General features: G+C 56.8%; 80 pseudogenes; all 80 read right to left on the bottom strand.

Annotated features, from left to right (window-relative positions):
* Positions 1-13: 13 nt before the first annotated feature.
* On the bottom strand, positions 14-132 carry LOC136593390 (5S ribosomal RNA; annotated as a pseudogene).
* Positions 133-212: 80 nt separating this feature from the next.
* LOC136593228 (5S ribosomal RNA) lies at positions 213-331 on the bottom strand (annotated as a pseudogene).
* Positions 332-411: 80 nt separating this feature from the next.
* On the bottom strand, positions 412-530 carry LOC136593375 (5S ribosomal RNA; annotated as a pseudogene).
* An 80-nt stretch (positions 531-610) lies between these two features.
* On the bottom strand, positions 611-729 carry LOC136593521 (5S ribosomal RNA; annotated as a pseudogene).
* An 80-nt stretch (positions 730-809) lies between these two features.
* Positions 810-928, bottom strand: LOC136593342 (5S ribosomal RNA; annotated as a pseudogene).
* An 80-nt stretch (positions 929-1,008) lies between these two features.
* On the bottom strand, positions 1,009-1,127 carry LOC136593520 (5S ribosomal RNA; annotated as a pseudogene).
* An 80-nt stretch (positions 1,128-1,207) lies between these two features.
* LOC136593398 (5S ribosomal RNA) lies at positions 1,208-1,326 on the bottom strand (annotated as a pseudogene).
* Positions 1,327-1,406: 80 nt separating this feature from the next.
* LOC136593405 (5S ribosomal RNA) lies at positions 1,407-1,525 on the bottom strand (annotated as a pseudogene).
* Positions 1,526-1,605: 80 nt separating this feature from the next.
* Positions 1,606-1,724, bottom strand: LOC136593438 (5S ribosomal RNA; annotated as a pseudogene).
* Positions 1,725-1,804: 80 nt separating this feature from the next.
* Positions 1,805-1,923, bottom strand: LOC136593519 (5S ribosomal RNA; annotated as a pseudogene).
* Positions 1,924-2,003: 80 nt separating this feature from the next.
* Positions 2,004-2,122, bottom strand: LOC136593389 (5S ribosomal RNA; annotated as a pseudogene).
* Positions 2,123-2,202: 80 nt separating this feature from the next.
* On the bottom strand, positions 2,203-2,321 carry LOC136593518 (5S ribosomal RNA; annotated as a pseudogene).
* An 80-nt stretch (positions 2,322-2,401) lies between these two features.
* On the bottom strand, positions 2,402-2,520 carry LOC136593517 (5S ribosomal RNA; annotated as a pseudogene).
* Positions 2,521-2,600: 80 nt separating this feature from the next.
* On the bottom strand, positions 2,601-2,719 carry LOC136593515 (5S ribosomal RNA; annotated as a pseudogene).
* An 80-nt stretch (positions 2,720-2,799) lies between these two features.
* Positions 2,800-2,918, bottom strand: LOC136593514 (5S ribosomal RNA; annotated as a pseudogene).
* Positions 2,919-2,998: 80 nt separating this feature from the next.
* On the bottom strand, positions 2,999-3,117 carry LOC136593445 (5S ribosomal RNA; annotated as a pseudogene).
* Positions 3,118-3,197: 80 nt separating this feature from the next.
* On the bottom strand, positions 3,198-3,316 carry LOC136593512 (5S ribosomal RNA; annotated as a pseudogene).
* An 80-nt stretch (positions 3,317-3,396) lies between these two features.
* Positions 3,397-3,515, bottom strand: LOC136593368 (5S ribosomal RNA; annotated as a pseudogene).
* An 80-nt stretch (positions 3,516-3,595) lies between these two features.
* LOC136593511 (5S ribosomal RNA) lies at positions 3,596-3,714 on the bottom strand (annotated as a pseudogene).
* An 80-nt stretch (positions 3,715-3,794) lies between these two features.
* LOC136593478 (5S ribosomal RNA) lies at positions 3,795-3,917 on the bottom strand (annotated as a pseudogene).
* A 279-nt stretch (positions 3,918-4,196) lies between these two features.
* LOC136593433 (5S ribosomal RNA) lies at positions 4,197-4,315 on the bottom strand (annotated as a pseudogene).
* An 80-nt stretch (positions 4,316-4,395) lies between these two features.
* On the bottom strand, positions 4,396-4,514 carry LOC136593462 (5S ribosomal RNA; annotated as a pseudogene).
* Positions 4,515-4,992: 478 nt separating this feature from the next.
* Positions 4,993-5,111, bottom strand: LOC136593510 (5S ribosomal RNA; annotated as a pseudogene).
* Positions 5,112-5,191: 80 nt separating this feature from the next.
* LOC136593410 (5S ribosomal RNA) lies at positions 5,192-5,310 on the bottom strand (annotated as a pseudogene).
* An 80-nt stretch (positions 5,311-5,390) lies between these two features.
* LOC136593423 (5S ribosomal RNA) lies at positions 5,391-5,509 on the bottom strand (annotated as a pseudogene).
* Positions 5,510-5,589: 80 nt separating this feature from the next.
* Positions 5,590-5,708, bottom strand: LOC136593509 (5S ribosomal RNA; annotated as a pseudogene).
* Positions 5,709-5,788: 80 nt separating this feature from the next.
* On the bottom strand, positions 5,789-5,907 carry LOC136593508 (5S ribosomal RNA; annotated as a pseudogene).
* An 80-nt stretch (positions 5,908-5,987) lies between these two features.
* Positions 5,988-6,106, bottom strand: LOC136593507 (5S ribosomal RNA; annotated as a pseudogene).
* Positions 6,107-6,186: 80 nt separating this feature from the next.
* Positions 6,187-6,305, bottom strand: LOC136593506 (5S ribosomal RNA; annotated as a pseudogene).
* An 80-nt stretch (positions 6,306-6,385) lies between these two features.
* LOC136593386 (5S ribosomal RNA) lies at positions 6,386-6,504 on the bottom strand (annotated as a pseudogene).
* An 80-nt stretch (positions 6,505-6,584) lies between these two features.
* LOC136593505 (5S ribosomal RNA) lies at positions 6,585-6,703 on the bottom strand (annotated as a pseudogene).
* Positions 6,704-6,783: 80 nt separating this feature from the next.
* On the bottom strand, positions 6,784-6,902 carry LOC136593367 (5S ribosomal RNA; annotated as a pseudogene).
* An 80-nt stretch (positions 6,903-6,982) lies between these two features.
* On the bottom strand, positions 6,983-7,101 carry LOC136593373 (5S ribosomal RNA; annotated as a pseudogene).
* Positions 7,102-7,181: 80 nt separating this feature from the next.
* On the bottom strand, positions 7,182-7,300 carry LOC136593355 (5S ribosomal RNA; annotated as a pseudogene).
* Positions 7,301-7,579: 279 nt separating this feature from the next.
* Positions 7,580-7,698, bottom strand: LOC136593385 (5S ribosomal RNA; annotated as a pseudogene).
* Positions 7,699-7,778: 80 nt separating this feature from the next.
* On the bottom strand, positions 7,779-7,897 carry LOC136593503 (5S ribosomal RNA; annotated as a pseudogene).
* Positions 7,898-8,200: 303 nt separating this feature from the next.
* LOC136593374 (5S ribosomal RNA) lies at positions 8,201-8,319 on the bottom strand (annotated as a pseudogene).
* Positions 8,320-8,399: 80 nt separating this feature from the next.
* LOC136593455 (5S ribosomal RNA) lies at positions 8,400-8,517 on the bottom strand (annotated as a pseudogene).
* An 80-nt stretch (positions 8,518-8,597) lies between these two features.
* On the bottom strand, positions 8,598-8,716 carry LOC136593431 (5S ribosomal RNA; annotated as a pseudogene).
* Positions 8,717-8,796: 80 nt separating this feature from the next.
* On the bottom strand, positions 8,797-8,915 carry LOC136593501 (5S ribosomal RNA; annotated as a pseudogene).
* Positions 8,916-9,193: 278 nt separating this feature from the next.
* Positions 9,194-9,311, bottom strand: LOC136593468 (5S ribosomal RNA; annotated as a pseudogene).
* Positions 9,312-9,391: 80 nt separating this feature from the next.
* On the bottom strand, positions 9,392-9,513 carry LOC136593492 (5S ribosomal RNA; annotated as a pseudogene).
* A 276-nt stretch (positions 9,514-9,789) lies between these two features.
* Positions 9,790-9,908, bottom strand: LOC136593500 (5S ribosomal RNA; annotated as a pseudogene).
* Positions 9,909-10,386: 478 nt separating this feature from the next.
* LOC136593446 (5S ribosomal RNA) lies at positions 10,387-10,504 on the bottom strand (annotated as a pseudogene).
* Positions 10,505-10,584: 80 nt separating this feature from the next.
* Positions 10,585-10,703, bottom strand: LOC136593499 (5S ribosomal RNA; annotated as a pseudogene).
* Positions 10,704-10,782: 79 nt separating this feature from the next.
* On the bottom strand, positions 10,783-10,901 carry LOC136593384 (5S ribosomal RNA; annotated as a pseudogene).
* An 80-nt stretch (positions 10,902-10,981) lies between these two features.
* Positions 10,982-11,100, bottom strand: LOC136593498 (5S ribosomal RNA; annotated as a pseudogene).
* Positions 11,101-11,180: 80 nt separating this feature from the next.
* LOC136593497 (5S ribosomal RNA) lies at positions 11,181-11,299 on the bottom strand (annotated as a pseudogene).
* Positions 11,300-11,576: 277 nt separating this feature from the next.
* LOC136593496 (5S ribosomal RNA) lies at positions 11,577-11,695 on the bottom strand (annotated as a pseudogene).
* Positions 11,696-11,774: 79 nt separating this feature from the next.
* On the bottom strand, positions 11,775-11,893 carry LOC136593495 (5S ribosomal RNA; annotated as a pseudogene).
* Positions 11,894-12,170: 277 nt separating this feature from the next.
* LOC136593476 (5S ribosomal RNA) lies at positions 12,171-12,293 on the bottom strand (annotated as a pseudogene).
* A 79-nt stretch (positions 12,294-12,372) lies between these two features.
* LOC136593430 (5S ribosomal RNA) lies at positions 12,373-12,491 on the bottom strand (annotated as a pseudogene).
* Positions 12,492-12,571: 80 nt separating this feature from the next.
* On the bottom strand, positions 12,572-12,690 carry LOC136593489 (5S ribosomal RNA; annotated as a pseudogene).
* A 276-nt stretch (positions 12,691-12,966) lies between these two features.
* On the bottom strand, positions 12,967-13,085 carry LOC136593467 (5S ribosomal RNA; annotated as a pseudogene).
* An 80-nt stretch (positions 13,086-13,165) lies between these two features.
* On the bottom strand, positions 13,166-13,288 carry LOC136593475 (5S ribosomal RNA; annotated as a pseudogene).
* Positions 13,289-13,763: 475 nt separating this feature from the next.
* LOC136593470 (5S ribosomal RNA) lies at positions 13,764-13,883 on the bottom strand (annotated as a pseudogene).
* An 80-nt stretch (positions 13,884-13,963) lies between these two features.
* Positions 13,964-14,082, bottom strand: LOC136593383 (5S ribosomal RNA; annotated as a pseudogene).
* Positions 14,083-14,163: 81 nt separating this feature from the next.
* Positions 14,164-14,282, bottom strand: LOC136593477 (5S ribosomal RNA; annotated as a pseudogene).
* Positions 14,283-14,362: 80 nt separating this feature from the next.
* LOC136593494 (5S ribosomal RNA) lies at positions 14,363-14,480 on the bottom strand (annotated as a pseudogene).
* Positions 14,481-14,559: 79 nt separating this feature from the next.
* On the bottom strand, positions 14,560-14,677 carry LOC136593472 (5S ribosomal RNA; annotated as a pseudogene).
* Positions 14,678-14,955: 278 nt separating this feature from the next.
* On the bottom strand, positions 14,956-15,074 carry LOC136593464 (5S ribosomal RNA; annotated as a pseudogene).
* An 80-nt stretch (positions 15,075-15,154) lies between these two features.
* On the bottom strand, positions 15,155-15,274 carry LOC136593490 (5S ribosomal RNA; annotated as a pseudogene).
* Positions 15,275-16,155: 881 nt separating this feature from the next.
* Positions 16,156-16,274, bottom strand: LOC136593452 (5S ribosomal RNA; annotated as a pseudogene).
* Positions 16,275-16,552: 278 nt separating this feature from the next.
* Positions 16,553-16,671, bottom strand: LOC136593432 (5S ribosomal RNA; annotated as a pseudogene).
* An 80-nt stretch (positions 16,672-16,751) lies between these two features.
* Positions 16,752-16,871, bottom strand: LOC136593484 (5S ribosomal RNA; annotated as a pseudogene).
* A 77-nt stretch (positions 16,872-16,948) lies between these two features.
* On the bottom strand, positions 16,949-17,067 carry LOC136593395 (5S ribosomal RNA; annotated as a pseudogene).
* Positions 17,068-17,148: 81 nt separating this feature from the next.
* On the bottom strand, positions 17,149-17,267 carry LOC136593409 (5S ribosomal RNA; annotated as a pseudogene).
* A 475-nt stretch (positions 17,268-17,742) lies between these two features.
* Positions 17,743-17,861, bottom strand: LOC136593440 (5S ribosomal RNA; annotated as a pseudogene).
* Positions 17,862-17,941: 80 nt separating this feature from the next.
* LOC136593371 (5S ribosomal RNA) lies at positions 17,942-18,059 on the bottom strand (annotated as a pseudogene).
* Positions 18,060-18,338: 279 nt separating this feature from the next.
* Positions 18,339-18,457, bottom strand: LOC136593428 (5S ribosomal RNA; annotated as a pseudogene).
* Positions 18,458-18,537: 80 nt separating this feature from the next.
* On the bottom strand, positions 18,538-18,656 carry LOC136593416 (5S ribosomal RNA; annotated as a pseudogene).
* A 79-nt stretch (positions 18,657-18,735) lies between these two features.
* On the bottom strand, positions 18,736-18,855 carry LOC136593474 (5S ribosomal RNA; annotated as a pseudogene).
* An 80-nt stretch (positions 18,856-18,935) lies between these two features.
* LOC136593404 (5S ribosomal RNA) lies at positions 18,936-19,054 on the bottom strand (annotated as a pseudogene).
* Positions 19,055-19,333: 279 nt separating this feature from the next.
* LOC136593422 (5S ribosomal RNA) lies at positions 19,334-19,452 on the bottom strand (annotated as a pseudogene).
* Positions 19,453-20,127: 675 nt separating this feature from the next.
* LOC136593473 (5S ribosomal RNA) lies at positions 20,128-20,247 on the bottom strand (annotated as a pseudogene).
* Positions 20,248-20,522: 275 nt separating this feature from the next.
* Positions 20,523-20,640, bottom strand: LOC136593369 (5S ribosomal RNA; annotated as a pseudogene).
* A 274-nt stretch (positions 20,641-20,914) lies between these two features.
* Positions 20,915-21,033, bottom strand: LOC136593391 (5S ribosomal RNA; annotated as a pseudogene).
* Positions 21,034-21,112: 79 nt separating this feature from the next.
* LOC136593379 (5S ribosomal RNA) lies at positions 21,113-21,231 on the bottom strand (annotated as a pseudogene).
* An 873-nt stretch (positions 21,232-22,104) lies between these two features.
* On the bottom strand, positions 22,105-22,223 carry LOC136593330 (5S ribosomal RNA; annotated as a pseudogene).
* Positions 22,224-22,504: 281 nt separating this feature from the next.
* Positions 22,505-22,622, bottom strand: LOC136593465 (5S ribosomal RNA; annotated as a pseudogene).
* Positions 22,623-22,987: the final 365 nt, after the last annotated feature.

Here is a 22,987-nt window from a genome sequence, read left to right as displayed (position 1 = left end):
TCACGGCCTTAAAAGTCAACGGGACCTGGGATTCCCAGCCGGTCACCCATACTGGTACTTGCCAGGCCTCAAGCTGGCTGGCGGCTGCGATCTGACGAGAGCAGGCACATTCAGATTAGAATGCCCGTTGACAGCTCCTCCTCCTTTCCTATGGGCTTTCTGCAGTGCGAACGCACCTCCGAAAAGGAAAGAAACCTACTCACGGCCTTAAAAGTCAACGGGACCTGGGATTCCCAGCCGGTCACCCATACTGGTACTTGCCAGGCCTCAAGCTGGCTGGCGGCCGCGATCTGACGAGAGCAGGCACATTCAGCTTAGAATGCCCGTTGACAGCTCCTCCTCCTTTCCTATGGGCTTTCTGCAGTGCGAACGCACCTCCGAAAAGGAAAGAAACCTACTCACGGCCTTAAAAGTCAACAGGACCTGGGATTCCCAGCCGGTCACCCATACTGGTACTTGCCAGGCCTCAAGCTGGCTGGCGGCCGCGATCTGACGAGAGCAGGCACATTCAGCTTAGAATGCCCGTTGACAGCTCCTCCTCCTTTCCTATGGGCTTTCTGCAGTGCGAACGCACCTCCGAAAAGGAAAGAAACCTACTCACGGCCTTAAAAGTCAACGGGACCTGGGATTCCCAGCCGGTCACCCATACTGGTACTTGCCAGGCCTCAAGCTGGCTGGCGGCCGCGATCTGACGAGAGCAGGCACATTCAGCTTAGAATGCCCGTTGACAGCTCCTCCTCCTTTCCTATGGGCTTTCTGCAGTGCGAACGCACCTCCGAAACGGAAAGAAACCTACTCACGGCCTTAAAAGTCAACGGGACCTGGGATTCCCAGCCGGTCACCCATACTGGTACTTGCCAGGCCTCAAGCTGGCTGGTGGCCGCGATCTGACGAGAGCAGGCACATTCAGCTTAGAATGCCCGTTGACAGCTTCTCCTCCTTTCCTATGGGCTTTCTGCAGTGCGAACGCACCTCCGAAAAGGAAAGAAACCTACTCACGGCCTTAAAAGTCAACGGGACCTGGGATTCCCAGCCGGTCACCCATACTGGTACTTGCCAGGCCTCAAGCTGGCTGGCGGCCGCGATCTGACGAGAGCAGGCACATTCAGCTTAGAATGCCCGTTGACAGCTCCTCCTCCTTTCCTATGGGCTTTCTGCAGTGCGAACGCACCTCCGAAACGGAAAGAAACCTACTCACGGCCTTAAAAGTCAACGGGACCTGGGATTCCCAGCCGGTCACCCATACTGGTACTTGCCAGGCCTCAAGCTGGCTGGCAGCCGCGATCTGACGAGAGCAGGCACATTCAGCTTAGAATGCCCATTGACAGCTTCTCCTCCTTTCCTATGGGCTTTCTGCAGTGCGAACGCACCTCCGAAAAGGAAAGAAACCTACTCACGGCCTTAAAAGTCAACGGGACCTGGGATTCCTAGCCGGTCACCCATACTGGTACTTGCCAGGCCTCAAGCTGGCTGGCGGCCGCGATCTGACGAGAGCAGGCACATTCAGCTTAGAATGCCCGTTGACAGCTCCTCCTCCTTTCCTATGGGCTTTCTGCAGTGCGAACGCACCTCCGAAACGGAAAGAAACCTACTCACGGCCTTAAAAGTCAACGGGACCTGGGATTCCCAGCCGGTCACCCATACTGGTACTTGCCAGGCCTCAAGCTGGCTGGCGGCCGCGAACTGACGAGAGCAGGCACATTCAGCTTAGAATGCCCGTTGACAGCTCCTCCTCCTTTCCTATGGGCTTTCTGCAGTGCGAACGCACCTCCGAAAAGGAAAGAAACCTACTCACGGCCTTAAAAGTCAACGGGACCTGGGATTCCCAGCCGGTCACCCATACTGGTACTTGCCAGGCCTCAAGCTGGCTGGCGGCCGCGATCTGACGAGAGCAGGCACATTCAGCTTAGAATGCCCGTTGACAGCTCCTCCTCCTTTCCTATGGGCTTTCTGCAGTGCGAACGCACCTCCGAAAAGGAAAGAAACCTACTCACGGCCTTAAAAGTCAACGGGACCTGGGATTCCCAGCCGGTCACCCATACTGGTACTTGCCAGGCCTCAAGCTGGCTGGCGGCTGCGATCTGACGAGAGCAGGCACATTCAGATTAGAATGCCCGTTGACAGCTCCTCCTCCTTTCCTATGGGCTTTCTGCAGTGCGAACGCACCTCCGAAAAGGAAAGAAACCTACTCACGGCCTTAAAAGTCAACGGGACCTGGGATTCCCAGCCGGTCACCCATACTGGTACTTGCCAGGCCTCAAGCTGGCTGGCGGCCGCGATCTGACGAGAGCAGGCACATTCAGCTTAGAATGCCCGTTGACAGCTCCTCCTCCTTTCCTATGGGCTTTCTGCAGTGCGAACGCACCTCCGAAAAGGAAAGAAACCTACTCACGGCCTTAAAAGTCAACGGGACCTGGGATTCCCAGCCGGTCACCCATACTGGTACTTGCCAGGCCTCAAGCTGGCTGGCGGCCGCGATCTGACGAGAGCAGGCACATTCAGCTTAGAATGCCCGTTGACAGCTCCTCCTCCTTTCCTATGGGCTTTCTGCAGTGCGAACGCACCTCCGAAAAGGAAAGAAACCTACTCACGGCCTTAAAAGTCAACGGGACCTGGGATTCCCAGCCGGTCACCCATACTGGTACTTGCCAGGCCTCAAGCTGGCTGGCGGCCGCGATCTGACGAGAGCAGGCACATTCAGCTTAGAATGCCCGTTGACAGCTCCTCCTCCTTTCCTATGGGCTTTCTGCAGTGCGAACGCACCTCCGAAAAGGAAAGAAACCTACTCACGGCCTTAAAAGTCAACGGGACCTGGGATTCCCAGCCGGTCACCCATACTGGTACTTGCCAGGCCTCAAGCTGGCTGGCGGCCGCGATCTGACGAGAGCAGGCACATTCAGCTTAGAATGCCCGTTGACAGCTCCTCCTCCTTTCCTATGGGCTTTCTGCAGTGCGAACGCACCTCCGAAAAGGAAAGAAACCTACTCACGGCCTTAAAAGTCAACGGGACCTGGGATTCCCAGCCGGTCACCCATACTGGTACTTGCCAGGCCTCAAGCTGGCTGGCGGCCGTGATCTGACGAGAGCAGGCACATTCAGCTTAGAATGCCCGTTGACAGCTTCTCCTCCTTTCCTATGGGCTTTCTGCAGTGCGAACGCACCTCCGAAAAGGAAAGAAACCTACTCACGGCCTTAAAAGTCAACGGGACCTGGGATTCCCAGCCGGTCACCCATACTGGTACTTGCCAGGCCTCAAGCTGGCTGGCGGCCGCGATCTGACGAGAGCAGGCACATTCAGCTTAGAATGCCCGTTGACAGCTCCTCCTCCTTTCCTATGGGCTTTCTGCAGTGCGAACGCACCTCCGAAACGGAAAGAAACCTACTCACGGCCTTAAAAGTCAACGGGACCTGGGATTCCCAGCCGGTCACCCATACTGGTACTTGCCAGGCCTCAAGCTGGCTGGCGGCTGCGATCTGACGAGAGCAGGCACATTCAGCTTAGAATTCCCGTTGACAGCTCCTCCTCCTTTCCTATGGGCTTTCTGCAGTGCGAACGCACCTCCGAAAAGGAAAGAAACCTACTCACGGCCTTAAAAGTCAACGGGACCTGGGATTCCCAGCCGGTCACCCATACTGGTACTTGCCAGGCCTCAAGCTGGCTGGCGGCCGCGATCTGACGAGAGCAGGCACATTCAGCTTAGAATGCCCGTTGACAGCTCCTCCTCCTTTCCTATGGGCTTTCTGCAGTGCGAACGCACCTCCGAAAAGGAAAGAAACCTACTCACGGCCTTAAAAGTCAACGGGACCTGGGATTCCCAGCCGGTCACCCATACTGGTACTTGCCAGGCCTCAAGCTGGCTGGCTGGCGGCCGCGATCTGACGAGAGCAGGCACATTCAGCTTAGAATGCCCGTTGACAGCTCCTCCTCCTTTCCTATGGGCTTTCTGCAGTGCGAACGCACCTCCGAAAAGGAAAGCAACCTACTCACGGCCTTAAAAGTCAGCGGGACCTGGGATTCCCAGCCGGTCACCCATACTGGTACTTGCCAGGCCTCAAGCTGGCTGGCGGCCGCTTTCTGACGAGAGCAGGCACATTCAGCTTAGAATGCCGGTTGACAGCTCCTCCTCCTTTCCTATGGGCTTTCTGCAGTGCGAACGCACCTCCGAAACGGAAAGAAACCTACTCACGGCCTTAAAAGTCAACGGGACCTGGGATTCCCAGCCGGTCACCCATACTGGTACTTGCCAGGCCTCAAGCTGGCTTGCGGCCACGATCTGACGAGAGCAGGCACATTCAGCTTAGAATGCCCGTTGACAGCTCCTCCTCCTTTCCTATGGGCTTTCTGCAGTGCGAACGCACCTCCGAAAAGGAAAGCAACCTACTCACGGCCTTAAATGTCAACGGGACCTGGGATTCCCAGCCGGTCACCCATACTGGTACTTGCCAGGCCTCAAGCTGGCTGGCGGCCGTGATCTGACGAGAGCAGGCACATTCAGCTTAGAATGCCCGTTGACAGCTCCTCCTCCTTTCCTATGGGCTTTCTGCAGTGCGAACGCACCTCCGAAACGGAAAGAAACCTACTCACGGCCTTAAAAGTCAACGGGACCTGGGATTCCCAGCCGGTCACCCATACTGGTACTTGCCAGGCCTCAAGCTGGCTGGCGGCCGCGATCTGACGACAGCAGGCACATTCAGCTTAGAATGCCCGTTGACAGCTCCTCCTCCTTTCCTATGGGCTTTCTGCAGTGCGAACGCACCTCCGAAACGGAAAGAAACCTACTCACGGCCTTAAAAGTCAACGGGACCTGGGATTCCCAGCCGGTCACCCATACTGGTACTTGCCAGGCCTCAAGCTGGCTGGCGGCCGCGATCTGACGACAGCAGGCACATTCAGCTTAGAATGCCCGTTGACAGCTCCTCCTCCTTTCCTATGGGCTTTCTGCAGTGCGAACGCACCTCCGAAACGGAAAGAAACCTACTCACGGCCTTAAAAGTCAACGGGACCTGGGATTCCCAGCCGGTCACCCATACTGGTACTTGCCAGGCCTCAAGCTGGCTGGCGGCCGCGATCTGACGAGAGCAGGCACATTCAGCTTAGAATGCCCGTTGACAGCTCCTCCTCCTTTCCTATGGGCTTTCTGCAGTGCGAACGCACCTCCGAAACGGAAAGAAACCTACTCACGGCCTTAAAAGTCAACGGGACCTGGGATTCCCAGCCGGTCACCCATACTGGTACTTGCCAGGCCTCAAGCTGGCTGGCGGCCGCGATCTGACGAGAGCAGGTACATTCAGCTTAGAATGCCTGTTGACAGCTCCTCCTCCTTTCCTATGGGCTTTCTGCAGTGCGAACGCACCTCCGAAAAGGAAAGCAACCTACTCACGGCCTAAAAAGTCAACGGGACCTGGGATTCCCAGCCGGTCACCCATACTGGTACTTGCCAGGCCTCAAGCTGGCTGGCGGCCGCGATCTGACGAGAGCAGGCACATTCAGCTTAGAACGCCCGTTGACAGCTCCTCCTCCTTTCCTATGGGCTTTCTGCAGTGCGAACGCACCTCCGAAAAGGAAAGAAACCTACTCACGGCCTTAAAAGTCAACGGGACCTGGGATTCCCAGCCGGTCACCCATACTGGTACTTGCCAGGCCTCAAGCTGGCTGGCGGCCGCGATCTGACGAGAGCAGGCACATTCAGCTTAGAATGCCCGTTGACAGCTCCTCCTCCTTTCCTATGGGCTTTCTGCAGTGCGAACGCACCTCCGAAACGGAAAGAAACCTACTCACGGCCTTAAAAGTCAACGGGACCTGGGATTCCCAGCCGGTCACCCATACTGGTACTTGCCAGGCCTCAAGCTGGCTGGCGGCCGCGATCTGACGAGAGCAGGCACATTCAGCTTAGAATGCCCGTTGACAGCTCCTCCTCCTTTCCTATGGGCTTTCTGCAGTGCGAACGCACCTCCGAAAAGGAAAGAAACCTACTCACGGCCTTAAAAGTCAACGGGACCTGGGATTCCCAGCCGGTCACCCATACTGGTACTTGCCAGGCCTCAAGCTGGCTGGCGGCCGCGATCTGACGAGAGCAGGCACATTCAGCTTAGAATGCCCGTTGACAGCTCCTCCTCCTTTCCTATGGGCTTTCTGCAGTGCAAACGCACCTCCGAAACGGAAAGAAACCTACTCACGGCCTTAAAAGTCAACGGGACCTGGGATTCCCAGCCGGTCACCCATACTGGTACTTGCCAGGCCTCAAGCTGGCTGGCGGCCGCGATCTGACGAGAGCAGGCACATTCAGCTTAGAATGCCCGTTGACAGCTCCGCCTCCTTTCCTATGGGCTTTCTGCAGTGCGAACGCACCTCCGAAAAGGAAAGAAACCTACTCACGGCCTTAAAAGTCAACGGGACCTGGGATTCCCAGCCGGTCACCCATACTGGTACTTGCCAGGCCTCAAGCTGGCTGGCGGCCGCGATCTGACGAGAGCAGGCACATTCAGCTAAGAATGCCCGTTGACAGCTCCTCCTCCTTTCCTATGGGCTTTCTGCAGTGCGAACGCACCTCCGAAAAGGAAAGAAACCTACTCACGGCCTTAAAAGTCAACGGGACCTGGGATTCCCAGCCGGTCACCCATACTGGTACTTGCCAGGCCTCAAGCTGGCTGGCGGCCGCGATCTGACGAGAGCAGGCACATTCAGCTTAGAATGCCCGTTGACAGCTCCTCCTCCTTTCCTATGGGCTTTCTGCAGTGCGAACGCACCTCCGAAAAGGAAAGCAACCTACTCACGGCCTTAAAAGTCAACGGGACCTGGGATTCCCAGCCGGTCACCCATACTGGTACTTGCCAGGCCTCAAGCTGGCTGGCGGCCGCGATCTGACGAGAGCAGGCACATTCAGCTTAGAATGCCCGTTGACAGCCCCTCCTCCTTTCCTATGGGCTTTCTGCAGTGCGAACGCACCTCCGAAAAGGAAAGAAACCTACTCACGGCCTTAAAAGTCAACAGGACCTGGGATTCCCAGCCGGTCACCCATACTGGTACTTGCCAGGCCTCAAGCTGGCTGGCGGCCGCGATCTGACGAGAGCAGGCACATTCAGCTTAGAATGCCCGTTGACAGCTCCTCCTCCTTTCCTATGGGCTTTCTGCAGTGCGAACGCACCTCCGAAAAGGAAAGAAACCTACTCACGGCCTTAAAAGTCAACGGGACCTGGGATTCCCAGCCGGTCACCCATACTGGTACTTGCCAGGCCTCAAGCTGGCTGGCGGCCGCGATCTGACGAGAGCAGGCACATTCAGCTTAGAATGCCCGTTGACAGCTCCTCCTCCTTTCCTATGGGCTTTCTGCAGTGCGAACGCACCTCCGAAACGGAAAGAAACCTACTCACGGCCTTAAAAGTCAACGGGACCTGGGATTCCCAGCCGGTCACCCATACTGGTACTTGCCAGGCCTCAAGCTGGCTGGCGGCCGCGATCTGACGACAGCAGGCACATTCAGCTTAGAATGCCCGTTGACAGCTCCGCCTCCTTTCCTATGGGCTTTCTGCAGTGCGAACGCACCTCCGAAAAGGAAAGAAACCTACTCACGGCCTTAAAAGTCAACGGGACCTGGGATTCCCAGCCGGTCACCCATACTGGTACTTGCCAGGCCTCAAGCTGGCTGGCGGCCGCGATCTGACGAGAGCAGGCACATTCAGCTAAGAATGCCCGTTGACAGCTCCTCCTCCTTTCCTATGGGCTTTCTGCAGTGCGAACGCACCTCCGAAAAGGAAAGAAACCTACTCACGGCCTTAAAAGTCAACGGGACCTGGGATTCCCAGCCGGTCACCCATACTGGTACTTGCCAGGCCTCAAGCTGGCTGGCGGCCGCGATCTGACGAGAGCAGGCACATTCAGCTTAGAATGCCCGTTGACAGCTCCTCCTCCTTTCCTATGGGCTTTCTGCAGTGCGAACGCACCTCCGAAAAGGAAAGCAACCTACTCACGGCCTTAAAAGTCAACGGGACCTGGGATTCCCAGCCGGTCACCCATACTGGTACTCAGCCGGTCACCCATACTGGTACTTGCCAGGCCTCAAGCTGGCTGGCGGCCGCGATCTGACGAGAGCAGGCACATTCAGCTTAGAATGCCCGTTGACAGCTCCTCCTCCTTTCCTATGGGCTTTCTGCAGTGCGAACGCACCTCCGAAAAGGAAAGAAACCTACTCACGGCCTTAAAAGTCAACAGGACCTGGGATTCCCAGCCGGTCACCCATACTGGTACTTGCCAGGCCTCAAGCTGGCTGGCGGCCGCGATCTGACGAGAGCAGGCACATTCAGCTTAGAATGCCCGTTGACAGCTCCTCCTCCTTTCCTATGGGCTTTCTGCAGTGCGAACGCACCTCCGAAAAGGAAAGAAACCTACTCACGGCCTTAAAAGTCAACGGGACCTGGGATTCCCAGCGGTCACCCATACTGGTACTTGCCAGGCCTCAAGCTGGCTGGCGGCCGCGATCTGACGAGAGCAGGCACATTCAGCTTAGAATGCCCGTTGACAGCTCATCCTCCTTTCCTATGGGCTTTCTGCAGTGCGAACGCACCTCCGAAAAGGAAAGAAACCTACTCACGGCCTTAAAAGTCAACGGGACCTGGGATTCCCAGCCGGTCACCCATACTGATACTTGCCAGGCCTCAAGCTGGCTGGCGGCCGCGATCTGACGAGAGCAGGCACATTCAGCTTAGAATGCCCGTTGACAGCTCCTCCTCCTTTCCTATGGGCTTTCTGCAGTGCGAACGCACCTCCGAAACGGAAAGAAACCTACTCACGGCCTTAAAAGTCAACGGGACCTGGGATTCCCAGCCGGTCACCCATACTGGTACTTGCCAGGCCTCAAGCTGGCTGGCGGCCGCGATCTGACGAGAGCAGGCACATTCAGCTTAGAATGCCCGTTGACAGCTCCTCCTCCTTTCCTATGGGGCTTTCTGCAGTGCGAACGCACCTCCGAAACGGAAAGAAACCTACTCACGGCCTTAAAAGTCAACGGGACCTGGATTCCCAGCCGGTCACCCATACTGTACTTGCCAGGCCTCAAGCTGGCTGGCGGCCGCGATCTGACGAGAGCAGGCACATTCAGCTTAGAATGCCCGTTGACAGCTTCTCCTCCTTTCCTATGGGCTTTCTGCAGTGCGAACGCACCTCCGAAAAGGAAAGAAACCTACTCACGGCCTTAAAAGTCAACGTGACCTGGATTCCCAGCCGGTCACCCATACTGGTACTTGCCAGGCCTCAAGCTGGCTGGCGGCCGCGATCTGACGAGAGCAGGCACATTCAGCTTAGAATGCCCGTTGACAGCTCCTCCTCCTTTCCTATGGGCTTTCTGCAGTGCGAACGCACCTCCGAAAAGGAAAGAAACCTACTCACGGCCTTAAAAGTCAACGGGACCTGGATTCCCAGCCGGTCACCCATACTGGTACTTGCCAGGCCTCAAGCTGGCTGGCTGGCGGCCGCGATCTGACGAGAGCAGGCACATTCAGCTTAGAATGCCCGTTGACAGCTCCTCCTCCTTTCCTATGGGCTTTCTGCAGTGCGAACGCACCTCCGAAAAGGAAAGCAACCTACTCACGGCCTTAAAAGTCAACGGGACCTGGGATTCCAGCCGGTCACCCATACTGGTACTTGCCAGGCCTCAAGCTGGCTGGCGGCCGCTTTCTGACGAGAGCAGGCACATTCAGCTTAGAATGCCCGTGACAGCTTCTCCTCCTTTCCTATGGGCTTTCTGCAGTGCGAACGCACCTCCGAAAAGGAAAGAACCTACTCACGGCCTTAAAAGTCAACGGGACCTGGGATTCCCAGCCGGTCACCCATACTGGTACTTGCCAGGCCTCAAGCTGGCTGGCGGCCGCGATCTGACGAGAGCAGGCACATTCAGCTTAGAATGCCCGTTGACAGCTCCTCCTCCTTTCCTATGGGCTTTCTGCAGTGCGAACGCACCTCGAAAAGGAAAGAAACCTACTCACGGCCTTAAAAGTCAACGGGACCTGGGATTCCAGCCGGTCACCCATACTGGTACTTGCCAGGCCTCAAGCTGGCTGGCGGCGGCCGCGATCTGACGAGAGCAGGCACATTCAGCTTAGAATGCCCGTTGACAGCTCCTCCTCCTTTCCTATGGGCTTTCTGCAGTGCGAACGCACCTCCGAAAAGGAAAGCAACCTACTCACGGCCTTAAAAGTCAGCGGGACCTGGGATTCCCAGCCGGTCACCCATACTGGTACTTGCCAGGCCTCAAGCTGGCTGGCGGCCGCTTTCTGACGAGAGCAGGCACATTCAGCTTAGAATGCCGGTTGACAGCTCCTCTTCCTTTCCTATGGCTTTCTGCAGTGCGAACGCACCTCCGAAACGGAAAGAAACCTACTCACGGCCTTAAAAGTCAACGGGACCTGGATTCCCAGCCGGTCACCCATACTGGTACTTGCCAGGCCTCAAGCTGGCTTGCGGCCACGATCTGACGAGAGCAGGCACATTCAGCTTAGAATGCCCGTTGACAGCTCCTCCTCCTTTCCTATGGGCTTTCTGCAGTGCGAACGCACCTCCGAAAAGGAAAGAAACCTACTCACGGCCTTAAAAGTCAACGGGACCTGGGATTCCCAGCCGGTCACCCATACTGGTACTTGCCAGGCCTCAAGCTGGCTGGCGGCCGCGATCTGACGAGAGCAGGCACATTCAGCTTAGAATGCCCGTTGACAGCTCCTCCTCCTTTCCTATGGGCTTTCTGCAGTGCGAACGCACCTCCGAAAGGAAAGCAACCTACTCACGGCCTTAAATGTCAACGGGACCTGGGATTCCCAGCCGGTCACCCATACTGGTACTTGCCAGGCCTCAAGCTGGCTGGCGGCCGCGATCTGACGAGAGCAGGCACATTCAGCTTAGAATGCCCGTTGACAGCTCCTCCTCCTTTCCTATGGGCTTTCTGCAGTGCGAACGCACCTCCGAAACGGAAAGAAACCTACTCACGGCCTTAAAAGTCAACGGGACCTGGGATTCCCAGCCGGTCACCCATACTGGTACTTGCCAGGCCTCAAGCTGGCTGGCGGCCGCGATCTGACGAGAGCAGGCACATTCAGCTTAGAATGCCCGTTGACAGCTCCTCCTCCTTTCCTATGGGCTTTCTGCAGTGCGAACGCACCTCCGAAAAGGAAAGAAACCTACTCACGGCCTTAAAAGTCAACGGGACCTGGGATTCCCAGCCGGTCACCCATACTGGTACTTGCCAGGCCTCAAGCTGGCTGGCGGCCGCGATCTGACGAGAGCAGGCACATTCAGCTTAGAATGCCCGTTGACAGCTCATCCTCCTTTCCTATGGCTTTCTGCAGTGCGAACGCACCTCCGAAAAGGAAAGAAACCTACTCACGGCCTTAAAAGTCAACGGGACCTGGGATTCCCAGCCGGTCACCATACTGATACTTGCCAGGCCTCAAGCTGGCTGGCGGCCGCGATCTGACGAGAGCAGGCACATTCAGCTTAGAATGCCCGTTGACAGCTCCTCCTCCTTTCCTATGGGCTTTCTGCAGTGCGAACGCACCTCCGAAACGGAAAGAAACCTACTCACGGCCTTAAAAGTCAACGGGACCTGGGATTCCCAGCCGGTCACCCATACTGGTACTTGCCAGGCCTCAAGCTGGCTGGCGGCCGCGATCTGACGAGAGCAGGCACATTCAGCTTAGAATGCCCGTTGACAGCTCCTCCTCCTTTCCTATGGGCTTTCTGCAGTGCGAACGCACCTCCGAAACGGAAGAAACCTACTCACGGCCTTAAAAGTCAACGGGACCTGGGATTCCCAGCCGGTCACCCATACTGGTACTTGCCAGGCCTCAAGCTGGCTGGCGGCCGCGATCTGACGAGAGCAGGCACATTCAGCTTAGAATGCCCGTTGACAGCTTCTCCTCCTTTCCTATGGGCTTTCTGCAGTGCGAACGCACCTCCGAAAAGGAAAGAAACCTACTCACGGCCTTAAAGTCAACGGGACATGGGATTCCCAGCGGTCACCCATACTGGTACTTGCCAGGCCTCAAGCTGGCTGGCGGCCGCGATCTGACGAGAGCAGGCACATTCAGCTTAGAATGCCCGTTGACAGCTCCTCCTCCTTTCCTATGGGCTTTCTGCAGTGCGAACGCACCTCCGAAAAGGAAAGAAACCTACTCACGGCCTTAAAAGTCAACGGGACCTGGGATTCCCAGCCGGTCACCCATACTGGTACTTGCCAGGCCTCAAGCTGGCTGGCTGGCGGCCGCGATCTGACGAGAGCAGGCACATTCAGCTTAGAATGCCCGTTGACAGCTCCTCCTCCTTTCCTATGGGCTTTCTGCAGTGCGAACGCACCTCCGAAAAGGAAAGCAACCTACTCACGGCCTTAAAGTCAACGGGACCTGGGATTCCCAGCCGGTCACCCATACTGATACTTGCCAGGCCTCAAGCTGGCTGGCGGCCGCGATCTGACGAGAGCAGGCACATTCAGCTTAGAATGCCCGTTGACAGCTCCTCCTCCTTTCCTATGGGCTTTCTGCAGTGCGAACGCACCTCCGAAACGGAAAGAAACCTACTCACGGCCTTAAAAGTCAACGGGACCTGGGATTCCCAGCCGGTCACCCATACTGGTACTTGCCAGGCCTCAAGCTGGCTGGCGGCCGCGATCTGACGAGAGCAGGCACATTCAGCTTAGAATGCCCGTTGACAGCTCTCCTCCTTTCCTATGGGCTTTCTGCAGTGCGAACGCACCTCCGAAACGGAAAGAAACCTACTCACGGCCTTAAAAGTCAACGGGACCTGGGATTCCAGCCGGTCACCCATACTGGTACTTGCCAGGCCTCAAGCTGGCTGGCGGCCGCGATCTGACGAGAGCAGGCACATTCAGCTTAGAATGCCCGTTGACAGCTTCTCCTCCTTTCCTATGGGCTTTCTGCAGTGCGAACGCACCTCCGAAAAGGAAAGAAACCTACTCACGGCCTTAAAGTCAACGGGACATGGGATTCCCAGCCGGTCACCCATACTGGTACTTGCCAGGCCTCAAGCTGGCTGGCGGCCGCGATCTGACGAGAGCAGGCACATTCAGCTTAGAATGCCCGTTGACAGCTCCTCCTCCTTTCCTATGGGCTTTCTGCAGTGCGAACGCACCTCCGAAAAGGAAAGAAACCTACTCACGGCCTTAAAAGTCAACGGGACCTGGGATTCCCAGCCGGTCACCCATACTGGTACTTGCCAGGCCTCAAGCTGGCTGGCTGGCGGCCGCGATCTGACGAGAGCAGGCACATTCAGCTTAGAATGCCCGTTGACAGCTCCTCCTCCTTTCCTATGGGCTTTCTGCAGTGCGAACGCACCTCCGAAAAGGAAAGCAACCTACTCACGGCCTTAAAAGTCAGCGGGACCTGGGATTCCCAGCCGGTCACCCATACTGGTACTTGCCAGGCCTCAAGCTGGCTGGCGGCCGCTTTCTGACGAGAGCAGGCACATTCAGCTTAGAATGCCGGTTGACAGCTCTCTTCCTTTCCTATGGGCTTTCTGCAGTGCGAACGCACCTCCGAAACGGAAGAAACCTACTCACGGCCTTAAAAGTCAACGGGACCTGGGATTCCCAGCGGTCACCCATACTGGTACTTGCCAGGCCTCAAGCTGGCTTGCGGCCACGATCTGACGAGAGCAGGCACATTCAGCTTAGAATGCCCGTTGACAGCTCCTCCTCCTTTCCTATGGGCTTTCTGCAGTGCGAACGCACCTCCGAAAAGGAAAGAAACCTACTCACGGCCTTAAAAGTCAACGGGACCTGGGATTCCCAGCCGGTCACCCATACTGGTACTTGCCAGGCCTCAAGCTGGCTGGCGGCCGCGATCTGACGAGAGCAGGCACATTCAGCTTTAGAATGCCCGTTGACAGCTCCTCCTCCTTTCCTATGGCTTCTGTGCAGTGCGAACGCACCTCCGAAAAGGAAAGCAACCTACTCACGGCCTTAAATGTCAACGGGACCTGGGATTCCCAGCCGGTCACCCATACTGGTACTTGCCAGGCCTCAAGCTGGCTGGCGGCCGCGATCTGACGAGAGCAGGCACATTCAGCTTAGAATGCCCGTTGACAGCTCCTCCTCCTTTCCTATGGGCTTTCTGCAGTGCGAACGCACCTCCGAAACGGAAAAGAAACCTACTCACGGCCTTAAAAGTCAACGGGACCTGGGATTCCCAGCCGGTCACCCATACTGGTACTTGCCAGGCCTCAAGCTGGCTGGCGGCCGCGATCTGACGAGAGCAGGCACATTCAGCTTAGAATGCCCGTTGACAGCTCCTCCTCCTTTCCTATGGGCTTTCTGCAGTGCGAACGCACCTCCGAAACGGAAAGAAACCTACTCACGGCCTTAAAAGTCAACGGGACCTGGGATTCCCAGCCGGTCACCCATACTGGTACTTGCCAGGCCTCAAGCTGGCTGGCGGCCGCGATCTGACGAGAGCAGGCACATTCAGCTAGAATGCCCGTTGACAGCTTCTCCTCCTTTCCTATGGGCTTTCTGCAGTGCGAACGCACCTCCGAAAAGGAAGAAACCTACTCACGGCCTTAAAAGTCAACGGGACCTGGGATTCCCAGCCGGTCACCCATACTGGTACTTGCCAGGCCTCAAGCTGGCTGGCGGCCGCGATCTGACGAGAGCAGGCACATTCAGCTTAGATGCCCGTTGACAGCTCATCCTCCTTTCCTATGGGCTTTCTGCAGTGCGAACGCACTCCGAAAGGAAAGAAACCTACTCACGGCCTTAAAAGTCAACGGGACCTGGGATTCCCAGCCGGTCCACCCATACTGATACTTGCCAGGCCTCAAGCTGGCTGGCGGCCGCGATCTGACGAGAGCAGGCACATTCAGCTTAGAATGCCCGTTGACAGCTCCTCCTCCTTTCCTATGGGCTTTCTGCAGTGCGAACGCACCTCCGAAACGGAAAGAAACCTACTCACGGCCTTAAAAGTCAACGGGACCTGGGATTCCCAGCCGGTCACCCATACTGGTACTTGCCAGGCCTCAAGCTGGCTGGCGGCCGCGATCTGACGAGAGCAGGCACATTCAGCTTAGAATGCCCGTTGACAGCTCCTCCTCCTTTCCTATGGGCTTTCTGCAGTGCGAACGCACCTCCGAAACGGAAAGAAACCTACTCACGGCCTTAAAAGTCAACGGGACCTGGGATTCCCAGCCGGTCACCCATACTGGTACTTGCCAGGCCTCAAGCTGGCTGGCGGCCGCGATCTGACGAGATGCAGGCACATTCAGCTTAGAATGCCCGTTGACAGCTTCTCCTCCTTTCCTATGGGCTTTCTGCAGTGCGAACGCACCTCCGAAAAGGAAAGAAACCTACTCACGGCCTTAAAAGTCAACGGGACCTGGGATTCCCAGCCGTCACCCATACTGGTACTTGCCAGGCCTCAAGCTGGCTGGCTGGCCGCGATCTGACGAGAGCAGGCACATTCAGCTTAGAATGCCCGTTGACAGCTCCTCCTCCTTTCCTATGGGCTTTCTGCAGTGCGAACGCACCTCCGAAAAGGAAAGAAACCTACTCACGGCCTTAAAAGTCAACGGGACTGGGATTCCCAGCCGGTCACCCATACTGGTACTTGCCAGGCCTCAAGCTGGCTCGGCTGGCGGCCGCGATCTGACGAGAGCAGGCACATTCAGCTTAGAATGCCCGTTTGACAGCTCCTCCTCCTTTCCTATGGGCTTTCTGCAGTGCGAACGCACCTCCGAAAAGGAAAGCAACCTACTCACGGCCTTAAAAGTCAGCGGGACCTGGGATTCCCAGCCGGTCACCCATACTGGTACTTGCCAGGCCTCAAGCTGGCTGGCGGCCGCTTTCTGACAGAGAGCAGGCACATTCAGCTTAGAATGCCGGTTGACAGCTCCTCTTCCTTTCCTATGGGCTTTCTGCAGTGCGAACGCACCTCCGAAACGGAAAGAAACCTACTCACGGCCTTAAAAGGTCAACGGGACCTGGATTCCAGCCGGTCACCCATACTGGTACTTGCAGGCCTCAAGCTGGCTTGCGGCCACGATCTGACGAGAGCAGGCACATTCAGCTTAGAATGCCCCGTTGACAGCTCCTCCTCCTTTCCTATGGGCTTTCTGCAGTGCGAACGCACCTCCGAAAAGGAAAGAAACCTACTCACGGCCTTAAAAGTCAACGGGACCTGGGATTCCCAGCCGGTCACCCATACTGGTACTTGCCAGGCCTCAAGCTGGCTGGCGGCCGCGATCTGACGAGAGCAGGCACATTCAGCTTAGAATGCCCGTTGACAGCTCCTCCTCCTTTCCTATGGGCTTTCTGCAGTGCGAACGCACCTCCGAAAAGGAAAGCAACCTACTCACGGCCTTAAATGTCAACGGGACCCTGGGATTCCCAGCCGGTCACCCATACTGGTACTTGCCAGGCCTCAAGCTGGCTGGCGGCCGCGATCTGACGAGAGCAGGCACATTCAGCTTAGAATGCCGTTGACAGCTCCTCCTCCTTTCCTATGGGCTTTCTGCAGTGCGAACGCACCTCCGAAACGGAAAGAACCTACTCACGGCCTTAAAAGTCAACGGGACCTGGGATTCCCAGCCGGTCACCCATACTGGTACTTGCCAGGCCTCAAGCTGGCTGGCGGCCGCGATCTGACGAGAGCAGGCACATTCAGCTTAGACTGCCCGTTGACAGCTCCTCCTCCTTTTCCTATGGGCTTTCTGCAGTGCGAACGCACCTCCGAAACGAAAGAAACCTACTCACGGCCTTAAAAGTCAACGGGACCTGGGATTCCCAGCCGGTCACCCATACTGGTACTTGCCAGGCCTCAAGCTGGCTGGCGGCCGCGATCTGACGAGAGCAGGCACATTCAGGCTTAGAATGCCCGTTGACAGCTCCTCCTCCTTTCTATGGGCTTTCTGCAGTGCGAACGCACCTCCGAAAAGGAAAGAACCTACTCACGGCTTAAAAGTCAACGGGACCTGGGATTCCCAGCCGGTCACCCATACTGGTACTTGCCAGGCCTCAAGCTGGCTGGCGGCCGCGATCTGACGAGAACAGGCACATTCAGCTTAGAATGCCCGTTGACAGCTCCTCCTCCTTTCCTATGGGCTTTCTGCAGTGCGAACGCACCTCCGAAAACGGAAAGAAACCTACTCACGGCCTTAAAAGTCAACGGGACCTGGGATTCCCAGCCGGTCACCCATACTGGTACTTGCCAGGCCTCAAGCTGGCTGGCGGCCGCGATCTGACGAGAGCAGGTACATTCAGCTTAGAATGCCTGTTGACAGCTCCTCCTCCTTTCCTATGGCTTTCTGCAGTGCGAACGCACCTCCGTAAAGGAAAGAAACCTACTCACGGCCTAAAAAGTCAACGGGACCTGGGATTCCCAGCCGGTCACCCATACTGGTACTTGCAGGCCTCAAGCTGGCTGGCGGCGCGATCTGACGAGAGCAGGCACATTCAGCTTAGAACGGCCGTTGACAGCTCCTCCTCCTTTCCTATGGGCTTTCTGCAGTGCGAACCAGCACCTCCGAAAGGAAAGAAACCTACTCACGGCCTTAAAAGTCAACGGGACCTGGGGATTCCCAGCCGGTCACCATACTGGTACTTGCCAGGCCTCAAGCTGGCTGGCGGCCGCGATCTGACGAGAGCAGGCACATTCAGCTTAGAATGCCCGTTGACAGCTCCTCCTCCTTTCCTATGGGCTTTCTGCAGTGCGAACGCACCTCCGAAACGGAAAGAACCTACTCACGGCCTTAAAAGTCAACGGGACCTGGGATTCCCAGCCGGTCACCCATACTGGTACTTGCCAGGCCTCAAGCTGGCTGGCGGCCGCGATCTGACGAGAGCAGGCACATTCAGCTTAGAATGCCCGTTGACAGCTCCTCCTCCTTTCCTATGGGCTTTCTGCAGTGCGAACGCACCTCCGAAAAGGAAAGAAACCTACTCACGGCCTTAAAAGTCAACGGGACCTGGATTCCCAGCCGGTCACCCATACTGGTACTTGCCAGGCCTCAAGCTGGCTGGCGGCCGCGATCTGACGAGAGCAGGCACATTCAGCTTAGAATGCCCGTTGACAGCTCCTCCTCCTTTCCTATGGGCTTTCTGCAGTGCTGAACGCACCTCCGAAACGGAAAGAAACCTACTCACGGCCTTAAAAGTCAACGGACCTGGGGATTCCCAGCCGGTCACCCATACTGGTACTTGCCAGGCCTCAAGCTGGCTGGCGGCCGCGATCTGACGAGAGCAGGCACATTCAGCTTAGAATGCCCGTTGACAGCTCCTCCTCCTTTCCTATGGCTTTCTGCAGTGCGAACGCACCTCCGAAAAGGAAAGAAACCTACTCACGGCCTTAAAAGTCAACGGGACCTGGGATTCCCAGCCGGTCACCCATACTGGTACTTGCCAGGCCTCAAGCTGGCTGGCGGCCGCGATCTGACGAGAGCAGGCACATTCAGCTTAGAATGCCCGTTGACAGCTCCTCCTCCTTTCCTATGGGCTTTCTGCAGTGCGAACGCACCTCCGAAACGGAAAGAAACCTACTCACGGCCTTAAAAGTCAACGGGACCTGGGATTCCCAGCCGGTCACCCATACTGGTACTTGCCAGGCCTCAAGCTGGCTGGCGGCCGCGATCTGACGAGAGCAGGCACATTCAGCTTAGAATGCCCGTTGACAGCTCCTCCTCCTTCCTATGGGCTTTCTGCAGTGCGAACGCACCTCCGAAACGGAAAGAAACATACTCACGGCCTTAAAAGTCAACGGGACCTGGGATTCCCAGCCCGGTCACCCATACTGGTACTTGCCAGGCCTCAAGCTGGCTGGCGGCCGCGATCTGACGAGAGCAGGCACATTCAGCTTAGAATGCCCGTTGACAGCTCCTCCTCCTTTCCTATGGGCTTTCTGCAGTGCGAACGCACCTCCGAAAAGGAAAGAAACCTACTCACGGCCTTAAAAGTCAACGGGACCTGGGATTCCCAGCCGGTCACCCATACTGGTACTTGCCAGGCCTCAAGCTGGCTGGCGGCCGCGATCTGACGAGAGCAGGCACATTCAGCTTAGAATGCCCGTTGACAGCTCCTCCTCCTTTCTATGGGCTTTCTGCAGTGCGAACGCACCTCCGAAACGGAAAGAAACCCTACTCACGGCCTTAAAAGTCAACGGGACCTGGGATTCCCAGCCGGTCACCCATACTGGTACTTGCCCAGGCCTCAAGCTGGCTGGCGGCCGCGATCTGACGAGAGCAGGCTACATTCAGCTTAGAATGCCTGTTGACAGCTCCTCCTCCTTTCCTATGGGCTTTCTGCAGTGCGAACGCACCTCCGAAAAGGAAAGAACCTACTCACGGCCTAAAAGTCAACGGGACCTGGGATTCCCAGCCGGTCACCCATACTGGTACTTGCCAGGCCTCAAGCTGGCTGGCGGCCGCGATCTGACGAGAGCAGGCACATTCAGCTTAGAACGCCCGTTGACAGCTCCTCCTCCTTTCCTATGGGCTTTCTGCAGTGCGAACGCACCTCCGAAAAGGAAAGAAACCTACTCACGGCCTTAAAAGTCAACGGGACCTGGGATTCCAGCCGGTCACCCATACTGGTACTTGCCAGGCCTCAAGCTGGGCTGGCGGCCGCGATCTGACGAGAGCAGGCACATTCAGCTTTAGAATGCCCGTTGACAGCTCCTCCTCCTTTCCTATGGGCTTTCTGCAGTGCGAACGCACCTCCGAAACGGAAAGAAACCTACTCACGGCCTTAAAGTCAACGGGACCTGGATTCCAGCCGGTCACCCATACTGGTACTTGCCAGGCCTCAAGCTGGCTGGCGGCCGCGATCTGACGAGAGCAGGCACATTCAGCTTAGAATGCCCGTTGACAGCTCCTCCTCCTTTCCTATGGGCTTTCTGGCAGTGCGAACGCACCTCCGAAAAGGAAAAGAAACCTACTCACGGCCTTAAAAGTCAACGGGACCTGGGATTCCAGCCGGTCACCCATACTGGTCTTGCCAGGCCTCAAGCTGGCTGGCGGCCGCGATCTGACGAGAGCAGGCACATTCAGCTTAGAATGCCCGTTGACAGCTCCTCCTCCTTTCCTATGGGCTTTCTGCAGTGTGAACGCACCTCCGAAAAGGAAAGAAACCTACTCACGGCCTTAAAAGTCAACGGGACCTGGGATTCCCAGCCGGTCACCCATACTGGTACTTGCCAGGCCTCAAGCTGGCTGGCGGCCGCGATCTGACGAGAGCAGGCACATTCAGCCTTAGAATGCCCGTTGACAGCTCCGCCTCCTTTCCTATGGGCTTTCTGCAGTGCGAACGCACCTCCGAAAGGAAAGAAACCTACTCACGGCCTTAAAAGTCAACGGACCTGGGATTCCCAGCCGGTCACCCATACTGGTACTTGCCAGGCCTCAAGCTGGCTGGCGGCCGCGATCTGACGAGAGCAGGCACTTCAGCTAAGAATGCCCGTTGACAGCTCCTCCTCCTTTCCTATGGGCTTTCTGCAGTGCGAACGCACCTCCGAAAAGAAAGAAACCTACTCACGGCCTTAAAAGTCAACGGGACCTGGATTCCCAGCCGGTCACCCATACTGGTACTTGCCAGGCCTCAAGCTGGCTGGCGGCCGCGATCTGACGAGAGCAGGCACATTCAGCTTAGAATGCCCGTTGACAGCTCCTCCTCCTTTCCTATGGGCTTTCTGCAGTGCGAACGCACCTCCGAAAAGAAAGAACCTACTCACGGCCTTAAAAGTCAACAGGGACCTGGATTCCAGCCGGGCACCCATACTGGTACTTGCCAGGCCTCAAGCTGGCTGGCGGCTGCGATCTGACGAGATCAGGCACATTCAGATTAGAATGCCCGTTGACAGCTCCTCCTCCTTTCCTATGGGCTTTCTGCAGTGCGAACGCACCTCGAAAGGAAAGAAACCTACTCACGGCCTTAAAAGTCAACGGGACCTGGGATTCCCAGCCGGTCACCCATACTGGTACTTGCCAGGCCTCAAGCTGGCTGGCGGCCGCGATCTGACGAGAGCAGGCACATTCAGCTTAGAATGCCCGTTGACAGCTCCTCCTCCTTTCCTATGGGCTTTCTGCAGTGCGAACGCACCTCCGAAAAGGAAAGAAACCTACTCACGGCTTAAAAGTCAACGGGACCTGGGATTCCCAGCCGGTCACCCATACTGGTACTTGCCAGGCCTCAAGCTGGCTGGCGGCCGCGATCTGACGAGAGCAGGCACATTCAGCTTAGAATGCCCGTTGACAGCTCCTCCTCCTTTCCTATGGGCTTTCATGCAGTGCGAACGCACCTCCGAAAAGGAAAGAAACCTACTCACGGCCTAAAAGTCAACGGGACCTGGGGATTCCCAGCCGGTCACCCATACTGGTACTTGCCAGGCCTCAAGCTGGCTGGCGGCCGCGATCTGACGAGAGCAGGCACATTCAGCTTAGAATGCCCCGTTGACAGCTCCTCCTCCTTTCCTATGGGCTTTCTGCAGTGCGAACGCACCTCCGAAAAAGGAAAGAAACCTACTCACCGGCCTTAAAAGTCAACGGGACCTGGGATTCCCAGCGGTCACACCATACTGGTACTTGCCAGGCCTCAAGCTGGCTGGCGGCCCGCGATCTGACGAGAGCAGGCACATTCAGCTTAGAATGCCGTTGACAGCTCCTCCTCCTTTCCTATGGCTTTCTGCAGTGCGAACGCACCTCCGAAACGGAAAGAAACCTACTCACGGCCTTAAAAGTCAACGGACCTGGGATCCCAGCCGGTCACCCATACTGGTACTTGCCAGGCCTCAAGCTGGCTGGCGCCGCGATCTGACGAGAGCAGGCACATTCAGCTTAGAATGCCCGTTGACAGCTCCTCCTCCTTTCCTATGGCTTTCTGCAGTGCGAACGCACCTCCGAAAAGGAAAGAAACCTACTCACGGCCTTAAAAGTCAACGGGACCTGGGATTCCCAGCCGGTCACCCATACTGGTACTGGCCAGGCCTCAAGCTGGCTGGCGGCCGCGATCTGACGAGAGCAGGCACATTCAGCTAGAATGCCCGTTGACAGCTCCTCCTCCTTTCCTATGGGCTTTCTGCAGTGCGAACGCACCTCCGAAACGGAAAGAAACCTACTCACGGCCTAAAAGTCAACGGGACCTGGGATTCCCAGCCGGTCACCCATACTGGTACTTGCCAGGCCTCAAGCTGGCTGGTGGCCGCGATCTGACGAGAGCAGGCACATTCAGCTTAGAATGCCCGTTGACAGCTTCTCCTCCTTTCCTATGGGCTTTCTAGCAGTGCGAACGCACCTCCGAAAAGGAAAGAAACCTACTCACGGCCTTAAAGTCAACGGGACCTGGGATTCCCAGCCGGTCACCCGATACTGGTACTTGCCAGGCCTCAAGCTGGCTGGCAGCCGCGATCTGACGAGAGCAGGCAACATTCAGCTTAGAATGCCCGTTGACAGCTCCTCCTCCTTTCCTATGGGCTTTCTGCAGTGCGAACGCACCTCCGAAACGGAAAGAAACCTACTCACGGCCTTAAAAGTCAACGGGACCTGGATTCCCAGCCGGTCACCCATACTGGTACTTGCCAGGCCTCAAGCTGGCTGTCAGCCGCGATCTGACGAGAGCAGGCACATTCAGCTTAGAATGCCCATTGACAGCTCTCCTCCTTTCCTATGGGCTTTCTGCAGTGCGAACGCACCTCCGAAACGGAAGAAACCTACTCACGGCCTTAAAAGTCAACGGGGACCTGGGATCCCAGCCGGTCACCCATACTGGTACTTGCCAGGCCTCAAGCTGGCTGGCGGCCGCGATCTGACGAGAGCACTGCAGATTCAGCGTTATGAATGCCCTTGACAGCTCCTCCTCCTTTCCTATGGCTTTCTGCAGTGCGAACTGCACCTCGAAACGGAAAGAAACCTACTCACGGCCTTAAGTCAACGGGACTGGGATTCCCAGGCGGGCACCCCAACTGGTACCTTGCCAGCCTCAAGCTGGCTGGCGGCCGCGATCTGACGAGAGCA

The sequence above is a fragment of the Eleutherodactylus coqui genome, unplaced genomic scaffold, assembly GCF_035609145.1.
Source record: "Eleutherodactylus coqui strain aEleCoq1 unplaced genomic scaffold, aEleCoq1.hap1 HAP1_SCAFFOLD_532, whole genome shotgun sequence".
Classification (NCBI taxonomy): domain Eukaryota; kingdom Metazoa; phylum Chordata; class Amphibia; order Anura; family Eleutherodactylidae; genus Eleutherodactylus; species Eleutherodactylus coqui.
The sequence above is the reverse complement of the archived record's forward strand: the minus strand, read 5'-3'. Positions and strand labels throughout refer to the sequence as shown.